Raw genomic sequence first — 27,138 nt, forward strand, 5'->3', positions numbered from 1 at the left:
GCTGAGCTTCTGTCGTGAATAAGAAATATGTCTCACTCATATTGATGCCTCAGCTGCTGCTAACACAATGTTCTGGTGTTTGATACATTTGCTGATTGACATTGCAATTCAGTACTGGCTGAGGTTTATGAGAAATGAGTGTCCTTCTCAACCACAGAATTTTTGAGAAGTTGCCAACCAGTGACAAACCATTATTAATTATTTGCTTGGCAACTTGATAAGTTATTGAAAAGTAAAATGACTGTGTGAATATCCTGTTGTTGATCATTGAAAGTTTCTGATGGACAGTCCCAGCACTCACCTTTGGTCTGTTTCAGTCACAAGCCTTCTTACACATTTTTCTGTTTGCTCGTCCATGCTGGATCTCTTCTGAGGCAGACACGTTGCTATGACCAACACAGCCAGCAATGACACATTCTCCCTCATGCCTGGCCACAGCCCCTGGTAACTGTCAGCCTTGCAGATATGACTGACAAGAGTAGAAAGCAAAATCTGTGGGAAAAAATACGAAATCAGGTTCCAGTTCTCACTCCCTCACTACGTAAAAATGATACCATGTTTAGTGAGTGTTGTGTGGTGAATCTCACATGATCCTGAGACAAAAGGGGCTTTACCAGGGGAGAACTGATTTTTCTGACAGATACATGATCCTGGGTAATGGTGCCATTCAGCACTGAAAGGCAAACTTAAGTTCCCTTTGCCAAATTCAAATTCACACTGCACATCGAAGCTGCAGGGAAGGGTCAGTCCTTTTCAACAACTGCAACGTAACTAAAGCCACTTAATTTGCAGGAGTTTATAAAAACTAGATTATCCCAGATCCATTTTCCTAAGTCAAGAACAAAACAACCTCAGTAGTAGAAAATGTCAGCTCTCACATGTCCACAGATCTTTGCCTCGTCATCTAAGACGTTTTAGATTTTGTGTTGAAATACAACTTCCCCTACCAACAGGTCTCCTGCCCAATCATTTTTAGCCCAACTTTATAGTTAACAGTTCAAAGTACAATATTCTTGCTTTCATGTATAAGCATTTATTTGATCACATGCGATTTACCACGTTTATTGTCAAACAATTGATCTTTTCTTCTTAAATTCCTCTAGGATTTCCAACTAGTTGATGTGGCTTTCACGTTTCTAACAGAAACAGCAAATAAGAACACAAGAGAGAAATGTTTGTATCTTGTTGAAATGTGGAGTATTCAGGGTTATCACTAAAAGGCATTTGAGACATGACCACACAGAAAAGAGAATCCAAGGAACTGTTTGGGAAGACAAATCACATTAAGGGTGTTTATTTGGATTTCTAAAATTTCCCTTTCTCTGGCTTTATTTACATTTCATTAATATGAAGTGATTCAACCTGAGTAACATTTTGTCCTACATAGCTTACTGATTTGACTTTTGCAAGCAGCCGGACACCAAGAGTGGTCCTAAACAAGTTCTTGGTTGATGCAAAGCTCCACACTTATTGAATCAGATAACTGTAAATGAAAATTGCCCTTTAAATGTAATCTCTCAAAATCACTAGAGTTCATTTCCCCTAGAGAAGCAGATAGCTTATGCACATTCCCTTAGGAAGGGGATCAAGTTTGTTACCTATAAAACTAAGAAGGCAGAACTGCTGTCAAGAGCAGGAGTTGAACTGTACAGTTTTAATTCCTAAACTGGACCCAATTCAATGGGCTTTGGTCTTGATCTTTTCCAATTTATGTTAATTAAGTCCTAATTAAGCAGAGTTCATTTTAAAGAAGTCAGACGCCAAGTCTTGTCTTCTCTACCTAGACTTTCAATATTGCAGAGCTTTTTCTTAATTAAGGTGAAGAATTCCTTTTGGCTTTCACAGCCAGAATTTTCCACTTGTTCCACTTAGAGTGCCAGTTGGCTTTCACGCTCTGCAACCATGTGCCTCTGGCACAGCTGGAAAATTTATGAACTTCTGTGGGATTAAAAAGGTGCTATATCCTTGGGAAACGTTCCTAATAACCTGAATTCCTATTTCTTCTCATCAGTGATCAATCTTTTCCAAGTAATAACTAACAAGTGAGCGGTAAAAGCAGGGAACAATGAGATGTCAGCAGCAATGTTCCCAGAGAGGTGTCCTCTCTCCCTAAGTCCAGAGCTTGAATCCAACAAAGACTGATATGGGCAGTCTTTAGCCAGAGCTCTGGCTCCTATTTTGGTACCCAGGGGCAACTTGCAGATAAAGGAGAGATGGATCCTAGGCTGCCCTTATGGCTGCGTAGGTTGTGTGAGGGCCCAGTAGGAATGGCATCCCTTAAAGATTGCTAGGCACTGGAGCTAGAAGCAGAAGACCCAGTTCTAGATCCTCTTCTCCCACTGTATAATTATGAGAACTTGAAACAGCTCTCAGAATACTTCTCCAAGCCTTGGTTGTCTCACCTGTAAATAGAGAGAATATGACTAGACCACTGCTTCTCAAACTAAATGTGTAATGAGGGAACACATTTTTCCTTTCTTCCCCCCACCCCAATCTATTGTAGACTGTTTTTTTGTGAAATACAATAAAAAAATGAATTACCAGAAGAATGATGTTTGGAAGGTGCAGCAATGTCAAATTTCTATAAGAATTCTAAATGCTTACCCATACTTTCTGTACGTATCTGGCCATAAAAAGGTAACAGTGTCTGGGCCAGCAGCAGTGCAAGGACCACACTTCGTGGAGCAATCAATGAGATGATATCTTAGGCACCTCCTGGCTCTCATAGTTTGCATTTCCCGTAGCCTGCCTGCCTCTCCACTAGATTTGCCCAGGCAGCCAAATGCTAATCTTGGTGACAAGACCAAAATTTTGCTTCCGGGGTGACTTAGTCTGTTAGAGCTTCTTTTACAACATACTGTAAATTGGGTTACCTATAAACAACAAATGTATTTCTCACAGTTCTGGAGGCTGAGAAGTCCAAGATCAGGATGCCAGAGAATTTGACATCTGATGAGGGACTTCTTCCTAGTTCACAGATGGCCGTCATCTCACTGTGTTCTCACATGGTGGAAGAAGTGAGGGGTCTCTAATTCCATTCAAGACGGCTTCACCTTCATGACCTAATCATCTCCAAGGGCTCCAAATACCATCATCTTAGGGGCGAGAATTTTAATCTGTAAATTTGGCGTTGGGGTGGTGACACAAATATTCGGTCTGTAGTATGAAGTTGTCAACAAAGATCAAAATAACCCCTTGAACAACTAATAGTATTTCTATATCTGTGTTTCTTTCCCTATCAACCTCCCTGAACCATGATCTAGAATCCCAGCTCCACTACTTGGTGTCAGGAGGCCAAAAGCAAGTTACTTAACTTCTCTGTGCCTCAGTTTTTTCATCTCTAAAATGAGAATAACATCTTCTTCATAGGGGTACTTTTGTTAAGTGTTTATTTCGATATAATTTCAAACTTAGAGCTAGATTAGTACAAAGAAATCCTATTTCCTCATTTTTATTCTTTAATTTTTTTTTGGAGACAGGGTCTCACTCTGTTGCCCAGGTTGGAGAGTAGTGATACAATCTCGGCTCACTGAAGCCTCAACATTTGGGGCTCAAGCAATCCTCCCACCTCAGCATCCAGAGTAGCTGGGACCAGAGGCACATGCCACCACATCCAGCTAATTTTTGTATTTTTTGTAGAGTTGGGCTTTCACCATTTGTCCAGACTAGTCTCAAACTTCCAGGCTCAAGTGACTCACCTGCGCATCACCTTCCCAAAGTGTTGGGATTGCAGGTGCAAGCCAATGCACCCAGCCCTATTTATTCTTTATTCACATTCCTCCTGTGTAGCATTTTCCCCACTTGCTTTATCCTTCTCTTTCTTTCCCTCTCTCTGTTTTTTAAATTTTTTTTTCTGAATGATTTGAGAGTAACTTGCATCCACCGTGCTTATAGAATTGTTTTGAGGATTAAAGGAATTAATACATGGAAAATACTCAAAATGGTACCTGGCTCACATAGTAAGCTCTCATAAAATAGTTCTTATGCTTGATTTTCAAAGGCCTTTCCAGACATGCAAAAGGAACCTCAAATTCTAGTGACTTGGGGACCATTCCATGTGAAACCTCCAACAAACTGGAGGTCCATCCCTATGGCTTTGCCCTTCTCAGAGATTTATAGCTGATTCACTTATTTTCCAACTTAAAAAATATTTTCCATGCCATATGTAGCTAGCCTTGAACACTGGTATTAAATGTATCTGCTCTAAATTACTATATGTTATTAAATCCAAAGAACTCTGGGATTTTTCTTCCTTTTTTTTGCAAAACAGCTGTACTACTGTTACCATGGTATTAAATTGATCAGTAATGACTAGGAGGCCAAATCCTCACTGTGTTCTTTGGGAAAATGATAGGAACTCTGATTTCTAAGAAATTCAAATATGACCTTAGAACAAAATTCCCCTAAGCAGCTCAAATGTCTCCTATCTCTGTTACCCAAAATGTCTCTGTCTCTGATTCAGAAATAAAATGCTGATTTACACAATGCCCCATCTAACCCTTGTGTTGGTTTAACTTTAAGCTGAACCAGAACTTTCGTCTCTCACATTCACCCTGGGTTCCTTTGCTTCCTCATTTCCTGCCTCATCCAGATCCTGCTGTGCTGAATTGAATTAAGTGTAGAAAAAGTACTGATTCAGCTTCATCTCCATGTGCCCAGATTCAGCTGCAGAAAAGGACAGAAACACTGTTTGGTCCACAGCAATTTTTAAAATCATTCCATGTGAGTCATATACCAAAAAGAAATCAAATCATGGAGGCATCTGGTGTCCAGAAAAGCCCACTTTTTTCTATGGCCAGAGTCTAGAAGGTCGGGTGACTCGCCCAGGGGACACATTGCTCTTCATAGAACATTGGAACAAGGCCCATATGCCTTCCAGGCCCTCTTGCTCAAAATTACCATGTGATCAAAACAAATCCTATCGTTGTCCCAGCAGGGTTCATTGGTCTTATGAATTTGGGGACAGACAGTGCCTGGGGGAGGAAAAGGAAGCAAAGTATATGCTTCTTCCATTCCAAGATGAATCACATATGTACAATTAGACCCAGTTTAGTTTCAGATTACCCTTTCCTGGAGGAAACTATGAATATGGGACCCCCACATATATTCACAGCCCACACTGAATGCTCTGTTCCCTAGAAAACCTATAATCTGTACTATACAACTTGATATTTGGTTAAGACATTTTTGCAGGACATGTGTATCTGGTTCCCAGGGCTAAGCCATCCAGTCCTAGAGAGCCAAGGTCATTGTGTTATACTTCTTTGTACCCTTCAGAGCAATCACACGGTGTGCGGCATACATAGTAGGTACAAAATGTATTTCTCTGGATTGGCTGATGTTTTGTTTTTAAAAAATGGGAAAATCGGCTAGGCATAGTGGCTCATGCCTATAATCCCAGCACTTTGGGAGGCCAAGGCGGGCAGATCACCTGAGGTCAAGAGTTTGAGACCAGCCTGGCCAACATGGTAAAAGCCATCACTACTAAAATTACAAAAATTGGCCGGGCATGGTGGCTTATGCCTGTAATCCTAGCTACTTGGGAGGCTGAGGCAGGAGAATTGCTTGAACCTGGGAGGTGGAAGTTGCAGTGAGCCAAGATTGTGCCACTGTACTCCAGCCTGTTTGAAAGAGCAAGACTCTGTCAAAGAAAAAAGAAAAGGAAAAATCAGTCATCCCACCCATCAAATCATTGTCTCCATCCCCACTGGCTAGTGGCAGATGTGCCTGCTCCTTGGCTGCAACATGGATATGCTTCCCTCCCAAAAAGAAACCAGTATCTCTGCTGCTGTCATAGACTCAGACACCTGCAGGGACAGTTCCCACTCACTGCATTCCACAAACCACTTGGTCTATACATTTTTCTACTATCACCATCTTCTTCCCAAAGAATTCAGATTTTTTACAGAGATGAGAAGACACACTGATACTCACCTGATTTATTTAAAAATCTGATGGATAGTTCCTTCAAAAGTTAAACATAGAGTTACCATTTATACTGCAATTTCTCTTCCAGGCATATACCCAAGAGAATGGAAAAACATATGCTCACACAAAAACTTGTGCATGAATAATTGTAGCACCATCACTCATAAGAGCCAAAAAGTAGAAACAAGCCCAATGTCCATCAGCTGATGAATGGATAAACAAAATGGGGTCTATCCATATGATGGAATATTATTTGGCCATAAAAAGGAATAAAATATTGATACATGTGACAACATGGATGAACCTCAAAAACGTTATTCTATGTCAATTAAGCCAAACACAAAATACCACATATTAGATAATTCCATTTACATGAAACTCCCGAATAGGCAAATCCATAGAGATAGAAAGTATATTCAGGTTGCCAGGGTCTGGGGGAAAATGATGGTTAATGAGTACAGGCTTTCCTTTTGGGGTGATGGAAAGGATATTCTGGAAAGAGAGTGATACTTGCACATATCTATGAAAATACTAAAAACCACTGAATTGTACATTTCAACAGATGAAGTTTATGGTATGTGAATTATATGCCAATTTTTAAAAATTGATTAAGGAATAAAATAGGACACAAAACTTAAAGAACATTAAAAACTACGTTGTGAATTAAAATGAATTCCAGGGCCAATGCTGGCCTGTTGATTTTAGTGTTGCCAGCTGGACTTGCCTTTCTTTCTCTTTGTTTCACTCACATTTGGAACTGCAAACATAGGCTTTTCTAAAATACATTGTGTGCCTTTGCGGCTCACATCCAATGCCCAAATCAGGTCCGTCACCCAGGCTATTGGGCCTCCTCTCAAGTGGGTTTTGATATGGCCCTAATTCTATAGACAGTGTGAGCCTCAGGGATCTGGCTTCCCCATTTCCACATTGTGAGTGGTGATCGTTTCTGTCAGAAATAATCATCTATCTTTCATTGTAGTGCAGATGATACCCAAATGTTACCCTCATCCATCAAACTGTCAGGTTAATTGTTTATAAAACATCCGGAGCTGGTTGTCACAGAACATCAGCAAACTCAGACCAAATAAAACAGAATGCTCTGGTTGGATACGGCCGCTGTGTGAAGAAGAGCCCTGATGACATTTATGGAAACAAAGATTCACAAACACCTTCCTTAATCCAATGACCATCAGAAACCTAGGGGTGGCGTTACTGTCCTGAGACACTGAGCAAAACTGCTCTCGAATAACTTAGTTTTTCTCTTCCTAGAATGTTTTTTGATCATTTGAAAACTACTTCCAGTCCTAAAAGACTGAAGACAGGTGAAGTTTATGTTATGTGAATTATATATCGATGTTGGCTTTAAATTCAGCTTTTAATTTGGCTTTGTTGGCTTTAAATTTCTGCCATGGTCCAGCATGATGATGGACAATGCAGTTTCCCTGCCTGCCTTGGCTACAATCATGACTCTCAGATAAATATAAAAAGAATACTCATTAAATATTTTATTTAATTTACTAATTAATAAGGTAAACAGTAAGATGTTAGGACTCATTTTTTAAAACAAATTTGAGAAGCTGGGTATCTATTTAAAAAAAAACAACTGGTCCATGTCTTACCAGGCAAGAAACTTTTCAGGGATGATTATTCCATGAGACAGAAATTTTTTGCATCTTCTTTTGGAAAAAATCCACAAGTTAATCTTGTCTGCATAGTTTTTAAATAGGCAACCCATGGAAAGGTAAACCTAGTACTTCACTGAAGAACACTCAGGACTCTCTTTTGGCTGTTTTGAAGTTTCTAGTAACTTCCTGAGAGGCCACTGCTGCCAGAACTAGGAACCAACTCAGGGAGGCTTGTGGGAACTAAGTCTTTATCATCTAGTGCTAAAAAATAAACAGAACCGTTTATCGATAAATACACACAACTATCCTCAAAGCAGTGGTGCAATGGCCACTATCTCCCTCCTTCCCACAGCCCTCGGACACTCTGTGGTCCAATTTCTTTACCTTAAATGTAACCCACTGTTGTTTAATGGGAAGAAGAAAGAGGAAAACAAACCTGCTAAGAAAGTAGACCAGACAAATCCAAGTCAAGAATTCCCACCCTACAAGTGTGCAGAATGAAAATACTCAAAGAGGTCTTCAATTTTTGGATGCCATGACTCCTTGAAACAGACAAATGCAATTTTGAGAGTAGTTTGAATGATTTTAGAACCTACCAGGAATATTTATCATAAGATATAAAAGGCATCAACGTTCATTTCCCCTCCTGCCACCTCCATTCCCTGCTCTCCACCAGAGCTCCTCAAAGCTCAGGAAAGCAAGGCAAACAACAAAATGAAACAACAACAACAAAATCAAGCTTATAAAAATTATATTATTTATGGTAGGTAAAACTAATGACACAGCATAGTTGGGGTTTCTTACAGAATCAGTGTGCATTGCACAAGACTATTTTAAATTATGTCCTGACATGGTGGCTCATACCTGTAATCCCAGCACTTTGGGAGGCCAAGGCGGCTGGATCACTTGAGATCAGGAGTTCGAGACCAGCCTGGCCAACATAGTGAAACCCCATCTCTACTAAAAATACAAAAATTAGCTGGTTGTGGTGGCGCATGCCTGTAATCCCAGGTACTCAGGAGGCTGAGGCAGGAGAATCACTTGAAGCCGGGAGGTGAAGGTTGCAGTGAGCTGAGATTGTACCACTGTACTCCAGCCTGGGTTACAAAGTGAGACTCTGTCTCAAAAAAATAAAAGACTTTTAAATTATAATGAAATTTTATAGCTGTTGAATTTCTATTTTATAAATATATCTATTCTCACATAAAATTGTTTCTCTATAACACCTACAGGTTATATGTATGATTGTTAGGTTTATTTGCTACTTAGTCCTTGATCAGAAACGCAACTCTCAAATATAATATAGTAGGCCCCCTTACCCACAGTTTCAGTTACCTGAGGTCAACTGTGGTCCAAAACTATTAAATGGAAAATTCCAGAAATAAATAATTCATAAATTTTAAATTGCATGCTGCTGTGAGTAGCTTGATGAAATCTCCAGCCATCCTGCTCCGTCCCACCAAGGATGTGAATCATCCCTTTGTTCAGGGGATCCGTGCTGTTTGCCTCCCCACCCATTAGTCACTTTGTAGCCATCTAAATTATCAGATCAACTGTCACTGTACTGCAGTGCTTGTCTTCAAGGAATCCTTATTTTACTCAATAATGGCCCCAAAGCACAAGAGTGATTATGGTAGCATATTGTTATAATTGTTCTATTTTATTAGTTTTTAATCTCTGTGCCTAATTTATAAATTAAACTTTATCATAGGTAGGTATGTATAGGAAAAAAACATAGCATATACAGGGTTGGGTACCATCCATGGTTTCAAGCATTCACAGGGGGTCTTGGAATGTATCCCCCAGAGATGAGGGGGGACTACTGTATTCGTCATGTAGTATTTTTGTGAGACTATTCTTTTTGTGTTTTAGCATGAGGTTATCAGGAACTTGTCACTCCCGCATGGGCTCAGTTACATGGGGGAAAAATAATCCCAGAATTTCACTGGCCTCAAACAACAAAGCTATATTGCTCATTCATGCTACATGATCACCTTGGGTTGGTAGGGACTCTACTTCCCTGGCCCTTACTGAGGGGTTCAAGCCAATGCAATAGCCACTATCACGAGCCTTTCTGGATATAACAGCAGAAAGAAAGAAAGTGTGACTCATAGCACACTCATGCATAAAGTTTTCACCCAGGACTGACACCTGACACTTTCTCTCACATTTCATTGGCCAAAGCAAGCCATGTGGCCATGCCTAATCTCAAAGAGGCAGGAAGTGCAATCCTGAAGAAGAGAGATAAAATTTGTAACTAACACTAGTGACCACCAAAACTTGTTTTGGAAAGTAGAGCCGCCTCCTGTTTTTAAACAAGTTTTATTCTTTTAGCTACATTAAATTAGCTACTAACCAGCCACATCTTTATGGTGTTAGAATTCTAAGTATGGATTTTGATCTGTTAGTTTAAACTTCCATTCATCTGAAACATCAACCAAATACAGATTTTTTGTGTGTGCCCCTCATTTTAGGCAAAATGCCATAAAAATTAATAAGACAAAATCCTACAAGCAGATCCCAGGTTGGGTAATTTGGTCTTGTGCCAGAAGGCACAGCTTTCTTTTCTGGAAAGGGCCCAGGTTTGGGATTGGCTATAGTTCCTCTTTCCATAAGGTCTGAATCTGTCAACCTCCACAGCACAGAGGATTCATTTGTCACACCTGGCATTCATCTGAGGAATGAATTAACACTGGTGTTTTAAGGAAATTTCATTTTAGCAAATTTTGGTTAGCAGGTGATTTTGTGGTTTCAACTTTATTTCCATATAATTAATTTCCAACAGCCAGCTTAGAGTTGCTGAATCCAGACTTCAAAGCATAAAATCCCCCTGACATGGCAGGGTTAGGTGCATGTGGAACAAAAGTAGACACTGCCAAGGATCTTAGGAGGTCAGAGGCCAGGTTCAAGGCCTTTGTGGAATGTGTACAGCGTCAGCTCGACAAAAGTCCAATAAGGAAAGTGGTTCAGAGTCCACTCTGGCAACAAAACTGAAAATAATCTCCTCTAATCAAAAGGTCTTGAAAGAAGGTTATGGGAGCACTTGCTGTCAAATAATACAAAAAGCAAAAGTAAGCCGGTCGTATAATTCTAAGATGTGGATAGAAGTAGAAAGCAAATACTTTCTACATAATAAAACTATGAACCAGATTAGGTTATTTCATTGCAGTTTCTGGATCTTTCAGTAATGTAATTGGCTCCTTCCTGTGTCAATTAGGATCCTGGCAGGAAAGAAACAGCACATTCAGCTGGGATTTTGAAGGACATTTTTAGTGGTGGGATCCTTCACAGAGGTGTGGGCAGGATTAAGGGAACCACAGTGGATGTTGAGGAACCCAAAAACTACCAGTGGCAAGAAGCCACTACTATCACTAGGCCTAAAGAGGCAGGGGACAGGAAATAATATTATCAGAGCTTGGTAAGAGCAGCCACCATAGAAGAAGAAAGCCCACCAGACTCTGTGACCATAGAGGAACATGGCTGCTCTTAAGACAGTGCCAGGGCAAGGGGGTGTGACAATAAGTGGCCATGTGACCTTCCTCCACTAGCCAAATCCAACTGCAAACCAAAGTGCAAGGGATCTTGGCAATAGAGTCCAATGAGGCCAGTCTCTTGGGGCACAGAGCAGAGGAGGACAGAGAATGCATTGGGCTGGCTTACCACCTCACCTAATTAAAAGATGCCATCTGTAACTGTGTAAATGTTTTCTCTTTTCTCCTCTATTTCGTGAGGCTAGTTATGTTCTGTTTACTTTTTCCTAAGTACTCCCCCTCAGAGATTTCAATTCTCTTTACTTTCATTGCTGAATCCAAATGAATTCAATAGTAAGATAAGCTTCTTTCTCTTTGTTCTCTAGGGATATTACAAATTTATTACGTATTTAGTAACTCATCCCATATACAGAAAAGAAGAGAGAGATCTTAATTTATTTTTATGGTTTTATTTTATTTTATATTTTAATTTTGTCTTGAGACAGGGTCTCGCTCTATCACCCAGACTGGAGTACAGTGGTGTGATCGCGGCTCACTGCAACATCAAACTCACAGACTCAAGAGATCCTCCCACCTCAGCCTCCTGAGTAGCTGGGACTACAAGCACAAGCCACCATGCCTGGCTAATTTTTTTTTATTTTTTGTAGAGGCAGGGATTCACCATGTTGCCGAAGCTGGTCTGGAACTCCTAGGCTGAAGCGACCCACCCATGTCAGCCTCCCAAAGTGCTGGTATTACAGGCTTAAGCCACTGTGCTCAGCTATGGCTTTATTTTTTAGAGCAGTTTTAGGTTTACAGCAAAACTGAGCAGAAAGTACAGAGAGTCCACATGTACTCCCTGCCCCCACACACGCACAGCCTATCAAAACCCTACACCAGAGTGGTACATTTATTACAACTGATAGACCTGCATCAATTATCACTCAAAGCCCATAATTTTCACTGGGGTTCACTCTTGGTATTGTACAGCTTGTGGGTTTTGAAAAATTTATAATTACTTGTATCCACCATTACAGCATCATACAGAGAAGTTTCACTGCTTTAAACATCCTCTGTGCACTCATTCATCCAGATTTTAATTTGTAAACATTATGTTAAAAATCCCAAGAGATTGTATCCTGAACTTTAAAGAATTCTGGTATGTTCCTGGTACATAAACAAAATAAAGAATAATACAGTAAATTATTGCCTAAAATTATTGGAAAATGGAATGATATAGTTAGGAATATTGCTATAGACAGCATAACTAATCTACCACTTTTCAAAGACTCAAAATATATTTGTAACCAGCATGTCAAACAACACAGTTAGCGATATATTAAAACACAACTTTACTTTAAATATATCCTCAGTGGGATTGATTTTCCTCAGTCCCTGAAAGAAAGCACTGGCTTTTCTGGTCATTTTAAGTCACAAAAGGCAAGCTCAATTCACAAGCAGAAATTGGCCAGCCCCAAATATTAATATCTAAACTGAAGTTAGAGCAAAATCTTCTTCCCTTCCTCATCTGGGAGCTGCTTTAAGCAGACCCCTTATAGAAGGGCCCAGGGGTGTGGTTGCCACCTACTCACTTCCTCTTTGTTTCTTCTCCTTTGCTGACCAGGGCCTCAGCCCCTCCGAGGGTGGTATGAGGGATGAAGGAAGGAAAAGAGGGCCAAGGGAAGTCTTCTTTGCGGATGGCTTTGCTCTTTTTGAGCCTGATACATGTTACAATCCATCATTTCTCTCATGGGTGCCTCTAAGAGCTCATCGGAGGCTCCTCTGCTTGGGCTTTCTTGACATGAGTGACACGTTCTGTCCCCCTCACTGCTGTTTCCCACTCTGTACTGGTTATTGAGTTGTCCACTCTACACAGACTCTTACTGTTAGAGCTTCCTCATTCCCCAGGGTGTCCTTTTAGATAGGAATTTGTATTCATTAGCTATGGCTGGATAACAAATTACCATACTATTAATACTTCAGGCTTAAAACAATCAGCCAGGCCCAGTGGCTCATCCCTGTAATCCCAACACTTTGGAAGGCCAAGGCAGGAGGATCTCTTGAGCCCAGGAGTTTGAGACCAGCCTGGGCAACAGATCAGGGTCTCATTTCTAGTATTATATTTTTAAAAAATTAAAATTAGCTGGGTGTGGTGGCACATGCCTATAGTCCCAGCTACTCAGTAGGCTGAGGTGTGAGGATCACCTGAGCCTGGGATTACAAGGCTGTAGTAAGTCATGATTGTGCCACTGCACTCCAGTTTGAGTGACAGAGCAAGACTATGTCTCAATCAATCAATCAATAAAATAAAACAATCCACACTTATTATCTCACAGTTTCTATAGGCCAAGAATCTAGGCCTGGCTTAGCTACGTCCTCCCCTTCAGGGTATGTTACAAAGCCGGGGCCACAGTCATCACGAGGCTGAGCTGAAAAGGAGCTGCTTCCCCGTTCACTCACATAGTTGATATCAGGATTCAGCTCCTCACAGACTACTGGACAGAGGGCCTTAGCTCCTCCTGGCTTTTGGCTGGAGGTCGCCCTCAGTTCTGTGCCAGGTAGGCCTCTCCAACATGGCAGCTTGCTTCACCAAAGCATGCGAGCTGAGAAGGGAATAGAGTGCCCAGCAAGATGGAAGTCAGTCTTTTGTAACCTAACTGTGAAAGAGACATCCCATCACTTTTGTCATATTCTTTTGGTTAGAAAGAAGCCACTAGGTCCAGCATACACTCCAAGGAAGGAGATTGCACAAGGGCATGCATACCAGAAGACAGAATCATGGTAGGCCATTTTTGAAAGCTGCCTATCACAGACTTAAAACAGTTTGGCCTCATCTCTCTCTACATATGGTCCACAGGAAACTTGTGTTTCCCGCCTACTGACAAACGCTGAGACAAAGTGACCACCTCCTTCTAGCTGCCACTGGCCTCCTTAGCTTTCCCAGCAACCAGTCCCTGACCCCTCCAACTGCAGTTCCCTGCAAGGGGGTATACAGAAAACTCGCCAAATGACCTCATGAAGCTCCCTCTCCTGCAACCTGACATTAGAAGACAGCCCCTCCACACCTCTCTTTTCCTGTAGGGAAGAGAGGTGGAAACTCACAGACAGCCATAATTCTCTCCCTAGAAAATCAGCTGATAATGTCCCCTCCTGTCTCCTCTTTCTTTACACTTTTACATTCTCAAAGGAAATTAAGCACTCAAGAGTTTCAAAGTTATGAAACTGTTCTTTGAGCATTCCTTTTGTAAAGTCTGTTTCACACCCATTTTGGTGTCTGATGTCTATCATATTGTTGCCTCACTTGAAATTGAGAGATGAAAAGACCCATTTAGCATTTTCTACACGTTTAAAATAATCTTTTGATTATCCAGAAGGCTGTCACTAATTTATAGTATTTATCATTTTGATCATCCATTTTCATTTTCCTGGGAAAAATTGCATAGGAACCCAGTTTATGAAGAAATCAGTTTCACAATAAAAAATCATAGCTGTGAATGAATCACATAAAATCTGCTAAAGTACACTAACATATCTTTCTGTCTAATGCATTGATATAATTTTTAAGCTTTGTTTTGAAATGAGAACATCACCTTTTCTTTTTCTGATTTTCTCATTAGGCAGATTCTATAACAAAATCTCCTTGTCGAGAAAGAAAGGGATAGTGTGGAGTGACATACATATACCAGATACAGTGGATTTTTGTCCAAGCTCATTTATACTAATGTCTGTAGTACACCCTTTGAAAGCACCTAATAAACCCATTTTATTTTCTAACTATTTTGGTTAGTTTCCAAGAATACAATTTCCTCTAACTTAAAATGCTCCATTATCAGTAGACTTGGATGTTTCATTCTGAAGTTCTAAGAGCCAGATTCTTATTGTGTGTAACTGAAGGAAGACATTCCTAGGAGGACATTATCCTGGTTCACAGAGTGACCGTATTTCATTTATTATTTCCAAGTCCTTTATCATCAATGTCATTAGGTTTGGCCAGAGACAAGGAGGTTAGAATTCCCCACCACCACCACGAGTATGAAACAAACTTAAAAAGATGAAATATTCATTCTCTGGTTGTGAGGCAATGAGTTCTTGAGATGGAATATCCCAAGAAGTAGGTGTAGAGCAGACATCATCTAATCCAAAACTTGCAACCTGCTAATAGAGAACTAGAACAAAATACCAAAATGAGAGGTGAAAAAATCAACATAAAAATTCCAAGAGACATAATCCCTAAAGCCTCAATAAGACAAAGAGGGCAGCAGAGAGATCATTTCTCCAGGCAAGGGCATCCCAGACGCTACTCAAAGTAAGAGGCACCTGAAACTGTGGAGAAGGATCTACAGAAGTTCATTCGTCTCTGAAGGCTTCTCTGATGGCCCAGAAAGACATAGGTGTCCTCCTGTTGAGGATCTCAACAGAACTTATACTGAATCCCCCTACACCACTTTTCACAGTCCAGTCAGGGGGAAAGCTTGTTCATGGGTCTTCCAATTTCTACTTTAAACAGCATCGCTTGAGGCCAAGGATGCTGTCTTTCCATCTGTATATCTACTACTTAACGCGTAGTGAATGTTCAACAACCACTTCTTAATGCGTATGAATGTTCAACAAGCATTTTTTGAATAAATAAGTGAATAAACAAATTGAAAATGAGATAGTGGATAGTCCAAACAGCAAAGATCAAAGAGAAACTAGGTGAGAGGAGAGAAGTTTTAGTCAGTGCCCTCAGGGAGCAAAAGCCCATGGGTCTTTGGTTTCTACCCAACCATGGCCACCAGCCTGGCATCTATTGCTGAAGTGTTTCTGCTCTAGCAACCTCAAAACTTAACTTTCTCCCCGCTGTCAAGATCTAGACTTCTGCACATTCATCCTCCTTTTGCACGTGTTCAGTTGCCTGTCTCTTAATCTCATCTCCTCTATTTCCTCTCACGTCTTCTTTCTCAGATCAACACTCAAATACTCTTTATTCCTGAAACCTGATGTCTGAATCCCCTCCAACTCCCACATTTAGAACACTGCAACAGCTTCTTTCTTTCCCTACCAATACTCCTGTTATTCAGGAGCTCTTCTGTCCCTAGAACAAATAATCACCTACAGATGATAGGGCAAATTATCTTAGATGAGAAAGTCTGTCTTGGATATATTAGAGAAAGTGTTTCCACTAAAAGCAACTATAGGATGTGAATTACATAGTTGAATTTTTAAATTTCCCATTGGTCTTAAAAATTTGGGGAGTCTCCAAAGAAGAGTAAGGAGGAGGGGAGGGTTAGGAGGAGGAGGGAATGAAGAGGAAGAAAAAGATTAAGGAGAAAGAAGAGATGGTAGAGGAGAAAGAAAAGGAGAAGAAACACTGCCTTGTTATGATAGGCAGCATAACTCCCTTCCCCAGAAAAAAACTCACAGAAAAAGAGCCTAATTGCTCAATTCATTGGCTACTTCTCAGTGTAACTTACTTGTTGCCCACCCCTTCCTGCAAGTCTCTTTCCTCAGCCTCCATGACACCTCTGGTTCTGACTGATTCTCAGTCATCTTTATGGTCCCCTCTTTCTAGCCACAGCCCTTATGTTTATTGGTCCTCAAGGTCCTCTTCTATGTGCTTTGCTATTCTCCCATCAACCCTTGGTTTCAGCCACCAGTGGGATGGTGCTGATGATTTCAGAGGCCATGTCTTCAGCTCAGATCTCTTCTTTGTGATTTATGTATCCAGCAGCCTTTTGGACATTTCAACCTTCATGTGCCACAAGCACTTGGAATAAAACATACCGAACTCATCACACCACTCCCAACTCTGTTTTTCTTGTGTAATTTATAACTGAGATTGGTACCACCAACAATCTTATTTCTCAAGTCAGAATCTGGCCTCATACCTCCCCCCATACACACATACTTACTTAATAAATTCCTGTTAATTTCACTGCCTACATTTCTCTTGAATCCTTCCAATTATTGCCTCCATTCCTTCTCCTAAGCTCCTGCAACATGGGTGCACCTACTCTTGAACTCTCCAATTCATTCTCATGTGGCAGCTGTGATCTTTCTAAAACCCAAATCTGATTGCATCCATGTCTTAATTAAAGGATTTTAATGTCTTTCCATTGTGCACTGTCAGGTTTCTCTAATGCCATCTCAAAGGATTTTATCATCTGATCCTTGCTTATCTGTAGCCCTTTATGTTTCCTGTGCTCCAACAGCTGCTTTTAGTTGCCCAAATTTACCATGTTTTTCTCATATGCCAGCCTATCCCATGCTTTCCCTGAGCCCAGCACAGAGAGGCCCTGAAAAAAAACTGTTGGATGAACAAATGTGTGAATATGAAAGAATCTACAATTGCTGGTGACTGATTTAAAACAAACTAACAAGCCAAAGAAACAAATAAAAAATCTCTGTAGCTCAATTTTTGCTTTTACCCAGGAATATATAAATTAATATCATACAAGAAAAGATAAACAGTGTCTTTTCTGCAGCAAGAGACTTTAATTCTTTTAGCATAATTTGATTTTGCCTTTTGAAAAAATTAAACTGCATTTATTATACAGAGGCTTTTATGGTTCCCTAAATATATGCCTGCTGGTCTCTCTGCAAATTGTATTTTCCAAATGTCTGTTCTTCCTAGAACTATTTGCTTATTAGAAGCCAGTTATTATTTTTCCAGGAATGGCAGCATAAAGCTCGAGTATTTGTTTGTAGTAGGGCAATCCTAGAGATTTTGGATTTGTTTATGTTTCCCCAGATTCTTGTTTCATCATAATGTAGCATTCTGATTTTGACCAAACCTCAGGGCTTTTGCCTGTGGTCCAATAAATGGGTGTGCACACACATTGTTCAAATAAGTAAAATATGCTGGTGGTGTCCAATCCGTCTCTTGGCTACTTCTTAAACTGCTAAGTGCCTGCAGAAGCTCATGACTATTTTATCACAGGAGCTAGTTTTCTCTGTTCAAAATGCAGTTACCTAACTTCGATATAACAACTGCCAAGAATAAAACTTCTTTTTTTCTTATGTTTAGGTTTAATTATACAATTCATTGGCAAAATAATCATATAGCAGTATTGGCAAAGTAATCATATAGCAGCACTGCAAATGAAACTGGCTTCAGAGGATTTAAGCAGAACAAGAATTTTTAAAAAGGATACAGGGCAGCTTAAGAATTGTCAGGAAGGCTGGACAACCACATAAACTCATGCCATTTCCCCAGGGGTCTGATATCCCTTTTGATTTATAATTTTTCTGTGAAGGAGTTTCAGAGGTTTTTCATTGCCCTTTCCTACCATAGTGGCTCTTACCATAGGTCAGGGAGCTGATGTGGAAATTCTGCCAGATGTTGACTACTCCTAATCCAGTTATACCCTAAAGAACTAGATTCTCCCCTTCTCCCCTCCCCTGTGCCTACTATGGGGTGCGCTTGACTAAAAATTCCATTTATTACAAGACCAAAGAAATCCTTACTCCTTGACTAAGGGAAATACAGCAGCATTCCAAGTCCCCAGGAATCATCCGTTAGGTCAGGGCCAGAACCATGGGGATCCTGAGATCCCTTTTGAGACCAAGAAGCCATTTCAAAGACAACATCTTTCACCTGTATCACCAGCCTCCAGAGAGCAATCATCAAGGAGAGGAAGAGTTACAGAACCAGGAGAAAACTCTAGGAAACTAGTGTCTTTTCACTGTCTTTAGCTCCAACCAGGCTACATTAGCTATCTCTGATTCCCCCACTGCAGTGCTTTTTAAAGGTGCTAGGATGGCCCTCAAAGCTTTGGTAAAGGGAGTGCCTTGCAGGCCACCTTGAGGGCCGTTAGTTGGGGAACAGCAAAACAGGTTGCTATGATAAACTCTTTACAACATTCCTATCTTTCTAGGTCTTTGGGCTCCTTCGTCTACATTAAATTTTAAAATATCTGTCATCTCAAATACAATTAGTGTGAGTCACCAACACAACTGGGCAGGTAGAAAACCAAATTTACTCATGAAGCACTGCTTCCTGTGGACTCTCCTAGTCTCAATATCTGTTCCATTGGTGTTCACTGTTTCATGCGAATGACTCTCACTGATTAAAGAAGATTGAGAAGCTTTTAAAGGAGATTGAGTGGCTCACAGCATTTCCAAGGTAGCTGGAGAAGCAAATTGAGAGGCCACACAACCTCAGAAGACTCAGATCATCAACTCAGGCCAAAAACGGGTGCTGCCTCTACTACCCACCCTAGGCACTTGCCCAGTGCTCCCGCTTCAGCGACGGCCACCCTAAGAACTCTGTCTGTGACAGCTAGTGCCACCCCTAGAGAGGATTCCCTGAAGAACCTGCTTGACTGAGGCACCAGTTTCCAATTTATAGTCTAGGATGGTGTAAACATATCTATGACTCAGCTTCAAAGGAGGCTGGGGAAGCAAGTATCTGCCACGGTTAGCTTCAGCGGTGGGAAAGCATCTCAATGTGCCACAAGATATCACAGATAGGAAATTCCCCAAACATAGGAATCCATTTCTGATGCTGAGCAGGCAAAATATGATATATGCCTATTGCAGAGTGTTTCCAGACTAAAGCTTCATCAAAACTTTTTGAGATGTCATGCCTACAACATTTGTGATTTGGTCACCCTAATTTCCTTTTCACTAGCTTGCTGATGAAATGGAAATTGAGGCAGCAGCAATATCATAATCCATCGAACTTAGCATGCCATCAATTGCAAGTCATGCCATTATTTTCTGTATCACTAAAGAAATGCTGCCAAGCGTCCTATGATTTGTTAAAAGAAGAACAAAACTCTCATGAAAATTTAAAGTAAGCACATCAAAGATTTTATTCAACTTGTTAATTATTGAGAGAACAAGCATAATGTTAAATGAGTCCAAATAGGATTTGAGAAGCTGGGTGTATATAGAGGTGATTTCCTAGGTTGTTGGGTTAAATTTGAAGAAAACAAAGCAAAAATCTGACTAATATCAGACAAAGCTATAGCCATATGATTGGGCTTACCCATTTCATGGGATAGAAATGATTTGCATTTCTACTGGACTAAATCTACAATCTAAACTCTACCTCTATAATGTTATAAAATAGCCAAGTAAATAGAAAATCAAACCTAGCACCGAACTAAAAATAAAACTTTCTTGTCTATTTCCAAGACAGAAATATTTGGGATAATATTTTGATAGCCTCAATGTTTTCATATTACTTAAAGCTCTTTTGGGCTTATTTAGAATAGACTTTTAGCATATGTCAGTCTTGTGCATGTATAAAACATACACTAAATAGAGAATTCTATAGATCTACATTCAAAGTCTTATAATTTATTTTTCAACTCAGAATCATTAAAGTTTATAATTTTTCTGTGTATTTCTGTTCTTCATGCTATCAAGAGCATTGGTGATGCAGCATTTCTTTTGAGCATTCCTCTCTTTTCTCTGGAATTTTCTTCCAAGAAGCTGACACCCATTCTGCAACTTTTGATGCTGGAACATCCTTGATTTTTTTTCAGGTGTCAACAGAAGATTACAAGGAAAGGCCAACACTCATATTCCTTTCTCAAATGGCCTTTAAATGTTTGGGGTTTTTTCGCACCTGTGGAGAGCTTATCATTTAAATGGCTAAGTTTATGAATGTGCAGGCAATGACAACCACACCATTACTGCTTTCTGGTTGGCAGAGACCATAAGACACCATCAACTGTGAAGAGACATTCCAATTTGAGAGCTGAGCTGCTATAGTGTAAAACATGTGTTAGAATTGATGAAATATAGATAGCTCTAGATAGATAGATCTAAATATATAGATAGGTTATGGTTTGACTTTGTATTATGTGAATGGATTTTTCTTACCTGTGCAGGTATCAAAATATAGTGCTAGATGAGGCAGAGATTGCTAAATATTCCCAAGATACGTTTTCCCCTTCTTCATTTTAATAAGGGAGCACTCCTCCCACTGGATTTTAGCAGGACAGTGGCTACCCAGCTAAATGTACATTTCACAGCATCCCTTGCATGAAGGGGTGGCCTTATAACTATATTTTGGCAAAAGGATAGAAGCAGAAATGATATGTGCAACTTCCACATCTCATTTTTCAAAGAAAGCTTTCACTCCCCACTTCTTTTTTTGCCATTTCCTGTGTGTGTGAGCTGGAATAGAGACTTGGTGCTCCACATGGGTGGTGAGGGGAGGATGCAATAGAAGAAATTATGTGACTGGATTAACCCATGGGGAAAAGCTTCCACTTACTTGCCTTATTGCACAGGACAGGAATATATTGTTTGAGTCAGCAGCCCAGCCCATACACTACATTAATACCTGAGGTCCTAGAGGGATGGTGGTTTTTCTACAATAGTTTGACTTATCTTCTTGACTCAAGGGAAGGGACTGGGTAATTTTAGACTGAGGCAGATCTGAGGATTTCTGGTGATTAGAAGTCCATACAACTTCACCGGCCAAGTCAGCTCAAACTTGAAGTCAACTCAACTTAACCCGAATAATCCTTAAGCCCACCAGCCGTTAGTGCTGGAGAAAGGTTTTGTTTTGTTGTGTTTTGTTTTGTTGTTTTGTTTTACATTTGTCCTCAATTTTACCATTCCAGTGGGCATATGCCATGTGATAGGAGCCCCAGGAAGGGCTTATGCTTACTAGTCCTCAATTTTCAGTTCTCATTCCAGAAGGGTGCTCTGGTCTCTTCACCAATCCCATTTACAGCTTAATCACAATACACTAACCCTCTCCTGTCCATTTAATCCCAACAAGTGGGCTCATGTGCTGCCTTTATTCCCTGCAGCTTAGCTTGGCCATTATGAGAAAGAGGGAATACATTATGGTTTTAAGAGAAGAAAAACAAGCCTTACTGGTCACAAGATTCCAAAACATATTATAAAATTAGGGGTCTTGGTGAAAAAATAGGTGGTGGATTGTGGAAAAGAATAGGGAGTCCAAAACAGACTCTTGAATTATGGAGACTTAGAATGATAAAGGTAAAATTCAAATTGGCCAATAAAGGATCTTGGGATATCCATTTCAAAAGAAGCTGACTTAAATTTCAATTTCCAATTGGATCCTAAAATAAATTTCAGTTGGACTTTAAGTTCTAATACTATAAAAAATTAAAAGTATGACAATTATTTTAAATAATATCATGGTAGAGGAAAGTTTCCAAATCCCCAAAGCCAAAAACATAAAAGATTGAAAGATTTGATGGTTCAGAAATTCAAAATTTTTATGACAAAATATACTGTGTGCAAATTTTAAGAGGTATCAGACTAAATATATATCTTTGATAAAGAGTTATATATATATTTTATGAAAATGCATTCCTACAAATCAATAAGAAATAAAAAATAGGGATCAAGCATGGTGGCTCATGCCTGTAATCCCAGCACTCTGGGAGATTGGGGTGGGCAGATTGCTTAAGCCCAGGAGTTTGAGACCAGCCTGGGAAAAATGGCAAAACTCTTTCTCTATAAAAAAAGGAAAAGGAACAGGAAAAGGAAGAAAGAAAGGAAGGAAGGAAGGAAGGAAGGAAGGAAGGAAGGAAGGAAAGAAGGAAGGAAGGGAGAAAGAGAGAGAGAAAGAAAGAAAGAAAGAAAGAAAGAAAGAAAGAAAGAAAGAAAGAAAGAGGGGGGAGGGAGAGCGAGAGGGAAGGAGGGAGAGAGGAGAGGAGAGGAGAGGAGAGGAGAGGAGAGGAGAGGAGAGGAGAAGAGAAGAGAGAAGAGAAGGCAAAGCAGGTATTACAAAGGAAGAAATACAAATAGCCAAAAGACATATGAAAAGACTCTCAATCTCACTGGTAAACAGGAGAATGAAAAATAAAATAATAATGACATATAACCTTTACTCATCAAATGGACAAAAGTTAAAAGATGTATGTTAATATGTTGTCTATACTAGAGTTTCTCACCCATGATTGGGTGAGAAACAAATGGGTTGCAGGTGCTGAGACATTTCTCCCTCCACTTTGGAGCAATGAGGAGGAGCCTGCGGCCCAGAGAGCTCCCAGACAGTTGCTTCCTACTGCAGAAACATCTTCTATTTATACCAGGGTGCTGTACAAATATCATTTATATGAATGTCACGTTGTGATAAAGTCTGGGTAGGGCTGGTCTAGGGTTTGGGAAAATGAGACAGTGCCACCTTCATGAAGGACAGTTTAGTAGATTTCTCAAATTTAAAATAGTCATGACTTTTGTATCAGAAGTTTCACTTTGGAGAATCTACATGGCAGAAGCATTTTTACTTGTATATATAGACAAAAAACAGGGGCGGAGCCAAGATGGCAGAATAGGAACAGCTCGAGTCTACAGCTCCCAGCATGAGCGACGCAGAAGACGGGTGATTTCTGCATTTCCATCTGAGGTACCGGGTTCATCTCACCAGGGAGTGCCAAACAGTGGGTGCAGGACCGTCGGTGCAGCGCACTATGCGCAAGCCGAAGCAGGGCAAGGCATTGCCTCACTCAGGAAGTGCAAGGGGTCAGGGAGTTCCCTTTCCTAGTCAAAGAAAGGGGTGACAGACGGCACCTGGAAAATTGGGTCACTCCCACTCTAATATTGCGCTTTTCCAACGGGCTTGGAAAAGGGCACACCAGGAGATTGTGTCCCACACATGGCTTGGAAGGTCCTACACCAACGGAGTCTTGCTGATTGCTAGCACAGCAGTCTGAGATCAAACTGCAAGGCGGCAGCGAGGCTGGGGGAGGGGTGCCCGCCATTGCCCAGGCTTGCTTAGGTAAACAAAGCAGCCAGGAAGCTCGAACTGGGTGGAGCCCACCACAGCTCAAGGAGGCCTGCCTGCCTCTGTAGGCTCCACCTCTGGGGGCAGGGCACAGACAAACAGTCAGCAGGAACCTCTGCAGACCTAAATGTCCCTGTCTGACAGCTTTGAAGAGAGTAGTGGTTCTCCCAGCACACAGCTGGAGATCTGAGAATGGGCAGACTGCCTCCTAAAGTGGGTCCCTGACCCTAAGCAGCCTAAATGGGAGGCACCCCCCAGTAGAGACAGACTGACGCCTCACTCAGCCGGGTACTCCTCTGAGACAAAACTTCCAGAGGAACTATCAGACAGCTGAATTTGTGGTTCACAAAAATCTGCTGTTCTGCAGCCACCGCTGCTGACACCCAGCCAAACAGGGTCTCGAGTGGACCTCTAGCAAACTCCAACAGACCTGCAGCTGAGGGTCCTGTCTGTTAGAAGGAAAACTAACAAACAGAAAGGACACCCACACTAAAAACCAATCTGTACATCACCATAATCAAAGACAAAAAGAAGAAAAAACTACAAAGATGGGGAGAAAACAGCCGAAAAACTGGAAACTCTGAAAAGCAGAGCACCTCTTCTCCTCCAAAGGAACACAGTTCCTCACCAGCAACAGAACAAAGCTGGACGGAGAATGACTTTGACAAGTTGAGAGAAGAAGGCTTCAGACGATCAAACTACTCCGAGCTACAGGAGAAAATTCAAACCAATGGCAAAGAAGTTAAAAACTTTGAAAAAAAATTAGACGAATGTATAACTAAAATAACCAATGCAGAGAAGTGCTTGAAGGAGCTGATGGAGCTGAAAGCCAAGTTTCGAGAACTACGTGAAGAATACAGAAGCCTCAGGAGCTGATGCGATCAACTGGAAGAAAGGATATCAGTGATGGAAGGTGAAATGAATGAAATGAAGTGAGAAGGGAAGTTTAGAGAAAAAAGAAAAAAACGAAACGAACAAAGCCTCCAAGAAATTTGGGACTATGTGAAAAGACCAAACCTACATCTGATTGGTGTACCTGAAAGTGACGGGGAGAATGGAACCAAGTTGGAAAACACTCTGCAGGATATTATCCAGGAGAACGTCCCCAATCTAGCAAGGCAGGCCAACATTCAGATTCAGGAAACACAGAGAACGCCACAAAGATACTCCTCGAGAAGAGCAACTCCAAGACACATAATTGTCAGATTCACCAAAGTTGAAATGAAGGAAAAAATGTTAAGGGCAGCCAGAGAGAAAGGTCGGGTTACTCACAAAGGGAAGCCCATCAGACTAACAGCTGATCTCTCAGCAGAAACTCTACAAGCCAGAAGAGAGTGGGGGCCAATATTCAACATTCTTAAAGAATTTTCAACCCAGAATTTCATATCCAGCCAAACTAAGCTTCATAAGTGAAGGAGAAATAAAATACTTTACAGACAAGCAAATGCTGAGAGATTTTGTCACCACCAGGCCTGCCCTAAAAGAGCTCCTGAAGGAAGCTCTAAACATGGAAAGGAACAACCGGTACCAGCCACTGCAAAAACATGCCAAATTGTAAAGACCATCAAGGCTAGGAAGAAACTGCATCAACTAACGAGCAAAATAACCAGCTAACATCATAATGACAGGATCAAATTCACACACAACAATATTAACTTTAAATGTAAATGGGCTAAATGCTCCAATTAAAAGACACAGACTGGCAAACTGGATAAGGAGTCAAGACCCATCAGTGTGCTGTATTCAGGAAACCCATCTCACGTGCAGAGACACACATAGGCTCAAAATAAAGGGATGGAGGAAGATCTACCATGCAAATGGAAAACAAAAAAAGGCAGGGGTTGCAATCCTAATCTCTGATAAAATAGACTTTAAACCAACAAAGATCAAAAGAGACAAAGAAGGCCATTACATAATGGTAAAGGGATCAATTCAACAAGAAGAGCTAACTATCCTTAATATATATGCACCGAATACAGGAGCACCCATATTTATAAAGCAAGTCCTGAGTGACCCACAAAGAGACTTGGACTCCCACACAATAATAATGGGAGATTTTAACACCCCACTGTCAACATTAGACAGAACAAAAGACAGAAAGTTAACAAGGATACCCAGGAATTTAACTCAGCTCTGCACCAAGCAGACCTAATAGACATCTACAGAACTCTCCACCCCAAATCAACAGAATATACATTTTTTTCAGCACCACACCACACCTATTCGAAAATTGACCATATAATTGGAAGTAAAGCACTCTTCAGCAAATGTAAAAGAACAGAAATTATAACAAACTGTCTCTCAGACCACAGGGCAATCAAACTAGAACTGAGGATTAAGACGCTCACTCAAAACCACTGAACTACATGGAAACTGAACAACCTGCTCCTGAATGACTACTGGGTACATAACGAAATGAAGGCAGAAATAAAGATGTTCCTTGAAACCAACGAGAACAAAGACACAACATACCAGAATCTCTGGGACACATTCAAAGCAGTGTGTAGAGGGAAATTTATAGCACTAAATGCTCAGAAGAGAAAGCAGGAAAGATCCAAAATTGACACCCTAACATCACAATCAAAAGAACTAGAAAAGCAAGAGCAAACACATTCAACAGCTAGCAGAAGGCAAGAAATAACTAAAATCAGAGCAGAACTGAAGGAAATAGAGACACAAAAAACCCTTCAAAAAATTAATGAATCCAGAAGCTGGTTTTTTGAAAAGATCAACAAAATTGATAGACCACTAGCAAGACTAATAAAGAAGAAAAGAGAGAAGAATCAAATAGATGCAATAAAAAATGATAAAGGGGATATCACCACCAATCCCACAGAAATACAATCTACCATCAGAGAATACTACAAACACCTCTATGCAAATAAACTAGAAAATCTAGAAGAAATGGATAAATTCCTGGACACATACACCTTCCCAAGACTAAACCAGGAAGAAATTGAATCTCTGAATAAACCAATAACAGGCTCTGAAATTGAGGCAATAATCAATAGCTTACCAACCAAAAAGAGTCCAGGACCTGATGGATTCACAGCTGAATTCTAACAGAGGTACAAGGAGGAACGGGTACCATTCCTTCTGAAACTATTCCAATCGATAGAAAAAGAGGGAATCCTCCCTAACACATTTTATGAGGCCAGCATCATCCTGATACCAAAGCCTGGCAGAGACACAACCAAAAAACAGAATTTCAGACCAATATCCTTGATGAATATTGATGCAAAAATCCTCAATAAAATACTGGCAAACCGAATCCAGCAGCACATCAAAAAGCTTATCCACCATGATCAAGTGGGCTTCATCCCTGGGATGCAAAACTGGTTTAACATACGCAAATCAATAAATGTAATCCAGCATATAAACAGAACCAAAGACAAAAACCACATGATTATCT

General features: G+C 40.6%; 1 long non-coding RNA gene across 1 annotated transcript in view; it reads right to left on the reverse strand.

Annotated features, from left to right (window-relative positions):
- Nucleotides 1-356: 356 nt before the first annotated feature.
- LOC134732514 (uncharacterized) overlaps nt 357-27,138 on the reverse strand; it is a 109,690-nt gene continuing 82,908 nt past the window's right edge. Inside the window, exon 3 of the long non-coding RNA XR_010115774.1 lies at nt 357-492. This is a non-coding gene — a long non-coding RNA (uncharacterized lncRNA). The remainder of the gene's footprint in view (nt 493-27,138) is intronic.

The sequence above is a fragment of the Symphalangus syndactylus genome, chromosome 14 (genome assembly GCF_028878055.3).
Source record: "Symphalangus syndactylus isolate Jambi chromosome 14, NHGRI_mSymSyn1-v2.1_pri, whole genome shotgun sequence".
In the NCBI taxonomy this organism is placed as follows: domain Eukaryota; kingdom Metazoa; phylum Chordata; class Mammalia; order Primates; family Hylobatidae; genus Symphalangus; species Symphalangus syndactylus.